We start from the raw sequence: 13008 nt of genomic DNA, 5'->3' as shown, positions 1-13008 counted from the left end.
TACAACCTAAAAATTCTGTATATTAGTAAATATAGCATTTGACCTTTAATCTAAAATATTAAGTTAAGTTACCTATATACTTAGTGAAGGAAACTTGGATTTAGTTAACCAATTACATGGGTTCAAATCCTGACTCTATCATTTAGTTACTGTATTTGTGGGCACTATCCTGTGCCTCAGATTTCTCATTAGCAAACTGGAGATAAAAATACCTACATTGGATTATTCTGATGTTAAAATAAGAAAATGTACACCAAGGTCTTAACACAGTGCTTGACACATATTAGGTACTCAGTCAATGTCAGGTCCTTTCCTGCCCCTGCCTTTCTCTCATTTGATAAATTCAATATTTTAAAATAAAGAAGCTGGAACAGGAATAAAATTTCAAGTCTCTTTGAAATATAAACATGCTAAATCAGAGTCATTTCATCTGAGTAAGAAGTACACCGTAAACTGACACATGTTCCTGTTTTCCCTCTATTTTTCTTAATTCAATAATGAATTTGGCTTCATAGATTGGCATGCTTCCATTTATCTCTTTAAAGTGCCTGATTTATACTGTAGAAATACACTGCCAATAAAATAATCACTTTGGCCAACGAATTTCCTAGGGCAGATGCATCCAGAGAAGTATTGCATATTTATAGCAAGTGTTTGCCAATCAAAAAAAAATGTGCTGTACACTGGATACTCATTTTTTTCCCCTTTTCTAAATTTTAAGACAGTGGTTTGAAGAAAGGAACCCAACTGTTCTTAGTGTGGTGCCTTGCAAATTATAAGAAAATATTACTGAACTTACTAATAGATATTGATAGTGAAATATTTTCAGAATATCAATTTAAGAAATATTTGGTCTGGACAGATTGATTCAAGATGGCAGCTTGAGAGGTAAGACAGAGAACTCCTCCCAAAACCACATATAATACAAAAATATAGTTAACACAACTAATTCTAAAAGGGCAACAGGAAAGAAGGCTGCACCAGACTGCATACACCTGGAGAACAGAGCAGTCCTCATGAAACAGGGTGACATACCAAAACCTTGATCCGGCAGGACTCAAGCCCTTCCCCCACCCCAGCTCACCAGCGGGAGGAAGAGAAATGGAGTGGGGAGGGAGAGGAAGCCTAGGACTGCTGAACACCCAGCACTGGAGATCTGCTTGGTGAGCACAAACCTACATTACATAGTGCTCTGGAGATTAGTTGGGTTGGAAAGCTAAGACAGGCAGAATACTTGAGAGACTGAGATTCCAGCTGTTTGTGGAGGACAGGGATCCAACATCCGGCCACTCTGGGACAAAGAAAAGGTGGGTGGTCTGAGAGGCTTCCTAGCAGTGAGAGGGCTGCTGAAGGGACGGGGTTAGCAAGAAGCTTCCTGTGTGAGAGAAAGGATAGATGGACAAGTTTGTCTGGACGTGCTCTGCCCAGTAGGTTGGGAACTTTCAGGAGCTTCAGGCACTCCATCCCCATGGCTGACTTCTCAGCTCTGAGGCCCCCCACTGTAATACGCATCCTACTGTACCTTCCTTGTGGCCTACCAGCACTGGCTCACAAACCAGCAGTCACTGCCCTGGTGTCAGGCCAGCCAGAGGTAGGCCCCGCCTACTACAGCTACAGATGTAAAGCACAGAGGCTTACAACACTGTGCTTGGCCCACTGGTTCTGACAGTGGAGACAGGCACTACAGCCGGGAAGCAGGCAACAGATCTTTCTCCCCGCAGGCACCAGCACTGCTCCCCTGTGACCCCCGACCTCACTCCCAGGGGCTGAGCAGCTCCAGAGACTAGAGATTCTGGTCACTAGAGGGCACCACATAGAAATATGAAACATCAAAGGAAACTAGGTCAGACCAAAGTCTCACAAACGCCAGAAAAAGGGTCAAATGAAATTGAACTCACCAATCTTCCTGAAAGAGAGTTCAAAATAAAAGTCATAAACATACATGGTCATGGAGGTACAGAAAAATATTCAAGAATTTAGGATGGAGATTCAATCATTAAGAAATTCCATATCTGAAATGAAGCATACAATGGAGGGATTTAAAAGAAGATTAGATGTAGTAGAAGATACAGTAAATGGAATAGAAATTAGAGAAGAGGAATTCAAAGAAGCTGAGACATAGAGAGAAAAAAGAATCTCTAAGAATGAAAGAATATTGAGAGAACTGTGTGACCAATCCAAACAGAACAATATTCGCATGATAGAAGAAGAAGAAAGAGTAAAAGGGATAGAAAATGTCATTAAGGACGTAATTGCTGAAAACTTCCCCAATCTGGGGAAGGAGACTGGCTATCAGGCCATGGAGGTGCAAAGAACTCCCAACACCAGGGACACAAGGAAGACAACACCAAGACATATAATAATTAAAATGGCAAATATCAAGGATAAGGACAGACTTTTAAAAGGAGCTAGAGAGAAAAAATATAACATACAAAGGAAAACCCATCAAGCTATCATCAGATTTCTCAAAAGAAACCTTACAGGCCAGAAGGGAGTGGCATGATATATTTAATGCAATGAAACAGAAGGGCATTGAACCAGGAATACTCTACCCAGCAAGGTTATTATTTAAGTTTGAAGGAAGGATTAAACAATTTTCAGATAAGCAAAAGCTGAGAGAATTTACCTCCCACAAACCACCTCCACAGTGCATCTTAGAGGGACTGCTATAGATGGAAGTATTCCTAAGGCTAAATAGCTGTCACCAGGGGAAATAAAATCACAGCACAGTAGAATAATTAATTACTAAGCAGATGCAAAATCAAATCAACTACCCCAAAAGTTAATTAAAGGATAGACAAAGAGTACAGAATATGATATGCAATATATAAAGAATGGAGGAGGAAGAAAAAGGAGGAAAAAAAGAAAAGAACCTGTAGGTTGTGTTTGTAATAACATACTAAGTGAGTTTAATTAGACTGTTAGATAGTAAGGGAATAACCCATGAATCTTTGGTAACCACAAATCTAAACGCTGCAATTAGAATAAGTACATACCTATCAATAATTACTCTAAGTGCAAATGGTCTGAATGCAACAATCAAAAGATATAGAGTCACTGAATGGATAAAAAAACAAGACCAGTCTATATGTTGCCTACAAGGGACTCACTTCAAACCGAAAGACATACACAGATTGAAAATAAAGGGATGGAAAAAGATATTTCATGCAACTAGTAGGGAGAAACAAGCATGAGGTGCAGTACTTGTATCAGACAAAATAGACTTCAAAACAAAGAAAGTAACAAGAGACAAAGGAGGACATTACATAATGATAAAGGTGTCAGTCTAACAAGAGGATATAACTATTATAAATATTTATGCACCCAAAACAGGAGCACCTACATATGTGCAACAAACACTAACAGAAATAAAGGGGGAAATTGAATGCAATGCATTCATTTTAGGAGACTTCAACACACCACTCACTCCAAAGGACAGTCAATCAGACAGAAAATAAGTAAGGACACAGAGGTATGGAACAACGTATTAGAAGAGATGGACCTAACAGACATCTACACATTACCCTACCCAAAAGAAGCAGGATACACATTTTTCCCAAGTGAACATGGAATATTTTCCAGAACAGATCATATAATAAGCCACAAAAAGAGCCTAGGTCAATTCAAAAAGATTGAAATTGTACCAATCCGCTTCTCAGACCACAAAAGTATGAAACTAGAAATAAATTACACAAAGAAAATGAAAAAGCCCACAAACACATGGAGGCTTAAAAACATGCTCCTCAATAATCAATGGATCAATGACCAAATAAAAGCAGAGATCAGGCAATACATAAAGACATATCACAACATTAAATAAACACTGCAAAATCTGTGGGATGCAGCAAAATCCATGCTAAGAGGGAAATACAGGCCTACCACAGGAAAGAAGAACAATCCCAAATGAACAGTCTAAACTCAGTTAACAATACTAGAAAAAGAAGAACAAATGAGGCCCAAAGTCAGTAGAAGGAGTAATATAACAACAATTAGAGCATAAATAAATAAAACTCAAGAAGAATAAAACAATGGAAAGAATCAATGAAAGCAGGAGCTGGTTCTTCAAGAAAATAAACAAAATAGATAAACCCCTAGCCAGACTTATCAAGAAAACAAGAGTCTAAACACATAAACAGAATCAGAAATAAGAAAGGAAAAATCACTATGGACACCACAGACATACAAAGAATTAGAGAGAATACTATGAAAAATTATATGCTAACAAACTGGATAACCTAGAAAAAATGGACAACTTTCTAGAAAAATACAACCTTCCAAGGCTGACACAGGAAGAAACAGAAAATCTGAATAGACCAATTACCAGCAAGGAAATTGGATTGGTAATCAAAACTACCTAAGAACAAAACTCCTGGACCACATGGTTTCACTGCTGAATTTCATCAAACATTAAGTAGAGACCTATTACCCATCATACTTAAAGTTTTCCAAATAGTAGAAAAGGAGGGAATACTACCAAACTCATTCTATGAGGCCAACATCACTCTAATACCAAAACCAGTCAAAGACACCACAAAGAAAGAAAATTACAGACCAATATCGCTGATGAACATAGATGCAAAAATACTCAACAAAATATTAGCAAACCTAATTCAAAAATGCATCAAAAAGATCATCCATCATGATCAAGTGGAATTCATCCAAGGGATGCAACAATGGTACAACATTCAAAAATCCATCAACATCATCCACCACATCAACAAAAAGAAGAACAAAAACCACATCATCTCCACAGATGCTGAAAAAGCATTCGACACAATTCGACATCCATTCATGATAAAAACTCTCAGTAAAATGGTTATAGAGGGCAAATACATCAACATAATAAGGCCATATATGGCAAAGTGACAGCCAACATCATACTGAACAGCAAGAAGCTGAAAGCTTTTCCTTTAAGATCAGGAACAAGACAAGGATGCCCACGCTCCCCACTTTTACTCAACAGTTCTGGAGGTCCTAGCCACAGCAATCAGGCAACACAAAGAAATAGAAGGCATCCAGATTGGCAAGGAAGAAGTTAAACTGTCCCTGTTTGCAGATGACATAATATTGTAGATTAAAAACACTAAAGAATCCACTCCAAAACTACTAGATCTAAAATCTGAATTCAGCAAAGTTGCAGGATACAAAATTAATACACAGAAATCTGTTGAATTCCTATACAAATCAGGAAAACAATTCCATTCACAATTGCATCAAAAAGAATAAAATACTTAGTAATAAACCTAACCAAGCATATGAAAGACCTATAGTCTGAAAACTACAAGACACTCATGAGAGAAATTAGAGAAGATTCCAATAAATGGAAATACATCCTATGCTCATGGATAGGAAGAATTAATACTGTCAAAATGGCCATCCTTTCTAAAGCAATCTACAGATTCAATGCAATCCCTATCAAAATACCAACAGCATTCTTCAACAAACTAGAGCAAATAGTTCTAAAATTCATATGGAACCACAAAAGATCCCAAATAGCCAAAGCAATCCTGAGAAGGAAGAATAAAGCAAGGGGGAATTACACTCCTCGACTTCAAGCTCTACTACAAAGCCACAGTAATCAAGACAATTTGGTACTGGCACAAGAACAGATCCATAGACCAATGGAACAGACTGGAGAGCCAAGATATAAACCCAACCATATATGGTCAATTAATATATGATAAAGGAGCCATGGACCTACAATGGGGAAATGACAGCCTCTTCAACAGTTGGTGTTGGCAAAACTGGACACTACATGTAAGAGAATGAAACTGGATTGTTGTCTAACCCCACACACAAAAGTAAACTCAAAATGGATCAAAGATCTGAATGTATGTCATGAAACCATAAAACTCTTAGAAGAAAACATAGGCAAAAATCTCTTGAATATATACATGAGCAACTTTTTCCTGAATGTATCTCCTTGGGCAAAGGAAACAAAATAAAAAATGAACAAATGGGACTACATCATACTACAAATCTTCTGTACAGCAAAGGACACCATCAGCAGAACAAAAAGGCATCCTACAGTATAGGAGAATATTTTTGCAAATGACATATCCAACATGAGGTTAACATCCAAAATATATAAAGAACTCACACGCGTCAACCAGCAAAAAGCAAATAAGCCAATTAAAAATGGGTAGAGGAAATGAACATACAATTCTTCAAAGAAGAAATTCAAATGACCAACAGGCATTTGAAAAGATGTTCCACATCACTAATTATCAGGGAAATGCAAATTAAAACCACAATGAGATATCACCTCACACCAGTTAGGATGGCCAACATAAAAAAGACTAGGAACAACAAATGCTGGCAAGAATGTGTAGAAAGGGGAACCCTCTTACACTGCTATTGGGAATATAAACTAGTTCAACCACTAAGGAAAGTTTTTTTTCCTCAAAAACTAAAAGTATAAATACCATTTGACCCAGGAATTCCACTCCAAGGAATTTACCTTAAGAATGTAGGATCCCAGTTTCAAAAAGACATATGCACCCCTATGTTTATTGTAGCACTATTTACAATAACCAAGAAATGGAAGCAACCTAAGTGTCCATCAGTAGATGAATGGATAAAGAAGATGTGGTACATATACACAATGGAATATTATTCAGCCATAAGGAGAAAACAAATTCTACCATTTGCAACAACATGGATGGAGTTAGATGGTATTATGCTCAGTGAAATAAGCCAGGTGGTGAAAGACAAGTATCAAATGATTTCACTCATCTGTGGAGCATATGAACAAAGTAAAAACTGAAGGAACAAAACAGCAGCAGACTCACAGAACCCAAGAATGGACTAACAGTTACCAAAGGAAAAGCTACTGGAGAAGGTGGGTGGGAAGGGAGGGATAAGGGGAATAAGGGGCATGATGATTAGCACATATAATGTAGGGGTGGGGCACAGGGAAGGCAGTATAGCACAGTGACTCTGTAGCATCTTACTATGCTGATGGACAGTGACTGTAATGGGGTGTGTGGTGGGGAGTTGATAATGGGGGGAATCTAGTAACCACAATGTTGCTCATGTGATTGTATATTAATGTTATCAAAATAATAAATAAATAAATAAATAAATAAAATAAAAACGAAACAACAACAACAACAAAGGAATATTTGGTGCATATGCAAAAAAGAATTTGGGTGCTTCAAGCATCAAAAGAGAGTAAGTGTAAGGAGAGGAATTAGAATCATATGTAATACTATAGGATGGGATCAAATGTGTGCCATGAAAGACACGTGAACCCATTGCAACATAGGTTCAAAAGAGAAAAGTATAAGAACTATTTCTCTATTCTAGAATCCTTTATGAGGAGATAATATCTGAGATGAGTGGGTCCTATGGATTTTAGTATGTATAAACAAACAGGATATTTCTGAAATGGACAGCCTATCAAAGATATGGTCATGCAAAATCTAATAATATTTTCAAAAAGGACCACAGTCTTTCAATTTGGTTCAAAAGTGAGGTGTATTAAAATGGGTGGTTGTAAGCAAGACTGGGGTTGGAGGAAAGAGGCCATAAGATGAAAGATCTTAAAAGCCAGACAGAGAGAGAAAGATATTTGTACTTAGCATATATCAAATGGGAATGCAAATAACTGAAAACTTTGTCTTAACTCATTTAAATAATCAGGAAAATGTATTATCTCACACAAGCAGAAGGGTACCCTGCTTTTGGATGCAGCATTCCCCAGATTTGGTCGATTTGGCATCTCAATGGTATTATCAAAGAATCAAGTTCTTCTCATTTATTTCTCTGATGATATTAGGATGTCAGCTTTGTCTTCTGCCTGCCACCTCATGATCACAAGTTGCCTACTGTGTTTCCAACATCAAATGCAGACAAGACATCAGGAGAATAGAACTGTCTTTATGTATGTATAGAAACATTTTTCAGAAACCTCTATCCCTGAGGGCAAATATCTCTTATATTTTACAGGCTAAAATTAGATCACATGCTCCTTCCTAAATCAATTACTGACAAAAGGAATGGGATGTCCATGTTGGCTAAGATGATTAAATTTATGTCACTAAATCATGTCAAGGAGGACTGGATGCCAGGCAATATTAGTTTTTCTTTTAGAAAGAAGGGAGTCATGATTGTTGAGTAGATAACCAACAGCCCCTATGAAAGTTACAGTGACTGTATATCCTGGTTTGCCTGGTTAGTTTTGGTCCATAACTGCTGTTACAATGTAATTAATAATAGTACCCTTTTCACTCTCAAAAGTGTCCTCATTTAGACAATAAATTATATGGTGACTGAAACTAAAAGAGATCATTTTAAACATTTAAAGATTTAAGCAGGAGAGCTATGATTTAGAGTGATTAGTGAATAATGTGATTTATAAAAACACTCAGAAGTAAAGACCAAGAGACTAGATGACTAAAATAGTTCAGAAAGAAAGCCTGAGCTAGTGTGATGGTAGTGGGAATGGAAAGAAAGAGGCAGAGTCCTCAGAGAAGTAATAATTAAAAAATTGGCCTCTGTTGATATGACATAACAATAAGGGAGAAGAATAAAAGGTGAAAAGAGGGTTTAAATATTTAAATTTGCATGGCTGAAGGGATCACATTGTTCTAGAGGAAACAGTGAAGTCAGAAAAGTGTGATTCAGTGGATAGAATGGTGAGTTCAGTTTTGACATGTTGAGTTTAGTTCAGTTGGGAAAATCGAGTGGAAGTGTAAACAGGTATATTGATAGAGGCTTATCAGTACCTTCTGTGATAAGTTAATTAGAAATATAATCTTTCCTGGTAGGTTCTCCTGGAGCTGCAGCATATAGCCCAGAAAAAGTAAATAAGTAAACATAAATTTTTTTTTTATCATTTGCTTAGTGTATAATTACTAAATGCTAGGCACAGTTTTAAGAGTTGAGGGATTGGCAGCAAACCAAACAGACTCTGGTTTCTGCCCTCTTGGAACTTAAATTCTAATGGAGAGAATCACAATAAACACATCAGTGTATTATAGCATATTTTGATAAAAACTATAAAAAAATAAAAGTATCTGGGGTAATCACAGAAGTCTTCTCTGATAAAGTGACATTTTAGTAAAGAGCTGGAGGAAATGAGTCCCGAAGATAACCAGACAATGAATATTCTAGTCTGCAGAGAGAGCAGGTACAGAGGCTCTTACGGGAGATTTCTTAGAACCTGTAGGAACAGCGATGAGACCAGTGTGTCTGGAGCCTGGAGAACAGGGAGGACGGTGGAAGGTGACAAGGTCGGACAGATAGTCAGAGACCAGGTTGGATATGGCCTTGGATATGGGTCCTGGTGAGCACTTTGAATTTGTACTGAGTTAGACAGAAAGCCACAACAGTTTTCAATGCTGAGTGTTGAGGAGATTGTTCGCAGGTAAGGGCAGAGTAGGGATACCAGTTAGAAGGCTATTGCAAAAGTTTTGACAAGAAATGATAATGCTTTGAAGTAGGAAAGCAGCAGTGAAGATGTAAGAAGTGGTCAGAGTCAGGACATATTTTGAAAGTAGATTCAAAAACGATTTGCTGATGAATTGGATATGGAGTGTAAAATCAAGAAAACTCCAAGGTTTGGGTCAGAGACATAGGGAAGACTCTTGGATGGGCCTATCTGAGGGAGAGGTGGCAGACCAAATCTTTGGTTTCAGAATGTCAAGTTTGAAATGTGTTTTTGGACATTGGAGTGAGGATGTTAACAAAGCAGTTGGATAGATGGAATTTGAAGTTCAGAAGAAAAGCCAGGGCTAGACATACTTTTCATTAACAAGCAGATGGTATTTAAAACCATGGGTCTGGATGAGATCCTCTAGAGACTGAGTAGAGATAAAAAAGAGAAGAATTCCAATAACTCATGGCCCTCAGGCACTCCAATGTTGAAAGATGAGGAAAATGTTGTTGCAAGGCAGGAGAAGTAAAAGAACAATGTCCTAGAGTCAGTGCAGTGATGGTAAATGTTTAACAAATGGCTGTCCAGAAATAAAGGTCCTGATTCATAGTGCTTGCCAGTTCCTCTGGTATAAATACTTCTACTATTTTAAGCCATGAATTGTTATTTAACAACAGGCTTATAACATTTCAAAAAATTGACATTTGTCTCTTGCAAAGTGGTCTCCAGTATACCACTGCCTTAAGGCTAAGTAACATATGTCAAGGAAGAGGGACTGATAAGCTGTGTCAATAGAATGAATACTAAGAAATGATTATTGGATTGGCAACATGGAAGTCAACTTGGACTTGACCAATGAATATGACAAATGAAAAAGTTGATACAAAGAGTGTTTTTGTGATGATTAATGGGAGGTGAGCAACACTACTTAGTAAGATGCTCAGTAAATGTTTATAGTTTCTCTTTAACTGATAAAGTTACAGGAGCCAGCAGTATATGAAGATGTGAAGCATTTAACCACATAAAGAACAAGAGGGGAAACATTCCAGGAAGGGAAAGTCCCCATAGGAGGATGAGCTCAGTGGTTTCATGAACAGAAAGAAGGCCTGTGTAGTGCCAGTGGAGTGAGTAAGGCAGGAATGGCTGGGAATGAGCTGGGAGACATAAACAAGATCTTGGTGTTTCCTGCAGGCCATCAAAAGCAATTTACACTCATTATAAATAAAACGGGATTCCACAGAAGGGTTTTAGAGGGGTCTTGTGATTGGGTTTTTACAAATGATTTTTGGCTGATATGTGAAGAATGCCTGGGAACTAAGTGAAAAATAAGAAAGTGCAGTGTCTCCATAAAAGTATTACAGTTGTCCAGATAGAAGAAGATAGTGACCTGGTGCAGGACGGTGGTGGGAAGAAGGAAAGGAAGGGATACATCTATAATAAAATACTCATTGATAGATTGAATATAAAAGATGACAACAATTAGAAGGCATTAAAAATGATGTTTAGACTTGTGACTTCACTTGGGTGGGCTGTTATGCCATTTACTGAAATAGGAAAAGTAGAGGGAAGAATAAATCTTAAAGGGAAAACATGCATTTTGTTGTATATATGTTAAATGAATTTAGCTCCAAGGGGTTGGAAATGAGAAGAAAGGTTTGGGTTACAGGTAGACACTGGGGAGATGTTGGCGCATGTCTAATACTTAAAGTCATGGCAATGGATGAGAGCACTCAGTGAGAGTGTAAAGAGAAGGCTGCAGAGTGGAGGAAGATCAAGGAGACCGAGAGGGAGTGTGCATAGAGAGGAGAGAAGTTAGGATAAAGTGGTATTGTAGACTCCAAGCAAGAAGGGTATTTCATGAGGGAATGGTCCATGGCTGAAGGTACTGTGGTAGCAGAAGGCATGGGAGTCATTGGAGACCTTGATAAGAACAATTTTAGAGAAATAGTGGGGGTGGAAGTTCAACAGCAGTGAATTGAAGAGTGAAAAGCTGAGAAAATAAGTATGGATGGCGTGTGTTGAGGACTCTTACGAGAAGTTTGGCTGTGAGAGGGAGCAGAGAACTTGGGAGCAGGAAAATAGGAGGTAAGGAAATACTGTTTAAAGATGGGTGATGGTGGACAGTCTTTGCATGTTAGAGGGAATAATTCAGTATAATAAACACTGAGGATGCAGAAGAGATGGAGAAAAGCAGGAAGCAGAGCCCTGAGAAGATGAGTGGCAAATGGCGCGGAGCGTGTGCAGGAATGCCCTCAGCAGGGCGCGGGAGGAGATCCTTCATCGTTGCCTCTGAAAGGTGCAAACTGGGTGCAGAGTCCGCCGTTGGGTCTGATGACTTAGTGATAGGTGGGGAGGAGCTTCCCATATGGCCTCTGTTTCATCTGTGGGCTGTGAGGCAAAGCCACCACAATCCTGTAGTCGGAGGGTGTGAAAAGCAATAAAAAGAAAGTATGCTTTAAAAAGTAAAGAATAGAAAAATAAGTTTTTCGGAGAAACATAGTAGGAATGTGAAATGTAAGTGACTATCCATTAAAGGCTGGTGATCACAGTGTTTGTGAATTTAGTAACATTAACATCAACTTCCCCAGTTGTGTGATTTTCTCAATAATTTTCATTATGATGTGCTTAAAAGCTAAAATTATATCTGATGCACATATCATAAAAAATGAAATTTATAATGTGTAAATGGCTGAAAGTTATCAATTTCCTTTCAACCAGTGCTTAGTGAGCAACTGCTATGTGTCGGGCACTAAAGATTCAAGGATAGAAGTCATGGTCTCTGCTGTGAAAAAAATCACAATGTAGTAGTGCCATTGGCATTTACAGAATAACACATTAGTAAATGAGGGCATACTGGTCTGGACCTTGGAAACATAGGTTTATGTTGAGTCTGTGAGGTCCACCAGCTTAAAAAATTCATAACTGATAAAAAACAAAAAGCAGCATTATCTAATATTTTATCCATCATAGATGACACAAGCTAGCATTTCTGATGTCATATTCCCTTCCCTACATATAAATATTGGATATATTAATTTAAAATAATTCTCCAAGCAGCCTGATATCCCGTATACTATATGAGTCAGAATTTCTGAAAGGAAATAGCACATTCTGAAAATTTACATATTAATTATGTGTTTACATGGGTATATTCTGCCTCAGTAATATGTACTAGATACTGTGCTAATCACTTAACACACATTATCTCATTCTAGCATCATACAGACAGCAGAAGACATACATGTCACTAAATTTTTTCAGATGAGGAACTGAGTCTAAGAGAAGTAGGTACATTATTTGGCACCTCGTTTGAAATTTGTAAAATTAAGCTAGCCTTTGTAGCTAATCTGCCTACCTCAGTCTGTACTTTTAATAAATGCTTCTCTTAATTCAATTTTCAAAAAATATTTTTAGGAATTGTTTTAAGTGTTTAAACCTTCTTTACTTAGATCCCTTTTCAATCTCCTGTCCCGTGCCATTCTTGTACATCTGAAAATATTTAGTGTTTGGACATTTCTGATTAGACAAACATTTTTTTTTCTTTTTGCTATTTGTCTCTGAGTAAATTTCTACTGTGCTCTTCCTCTTCATCAGAATAAGCTTAGGGCATGTGCTCCTGCAGAATTTCT

Source organism: Manis pentadactyla, chromosome 3, assembly GCF_030020395.1.
Source record: "Manis pentadactyla isolate mManPen7 chromosome 3, mManPen7.hap1, whole genome shotgun sequence".
NCBI classification, from domain to species: domain Eukaryota; kingdom Metazoa; phylum Chordata; class Mammalia; order Pholidota; family Manidae; genus Manis; species Manis pentadactyla.
Note: the sequence above shows the minus strand (reverse complement) of the source record.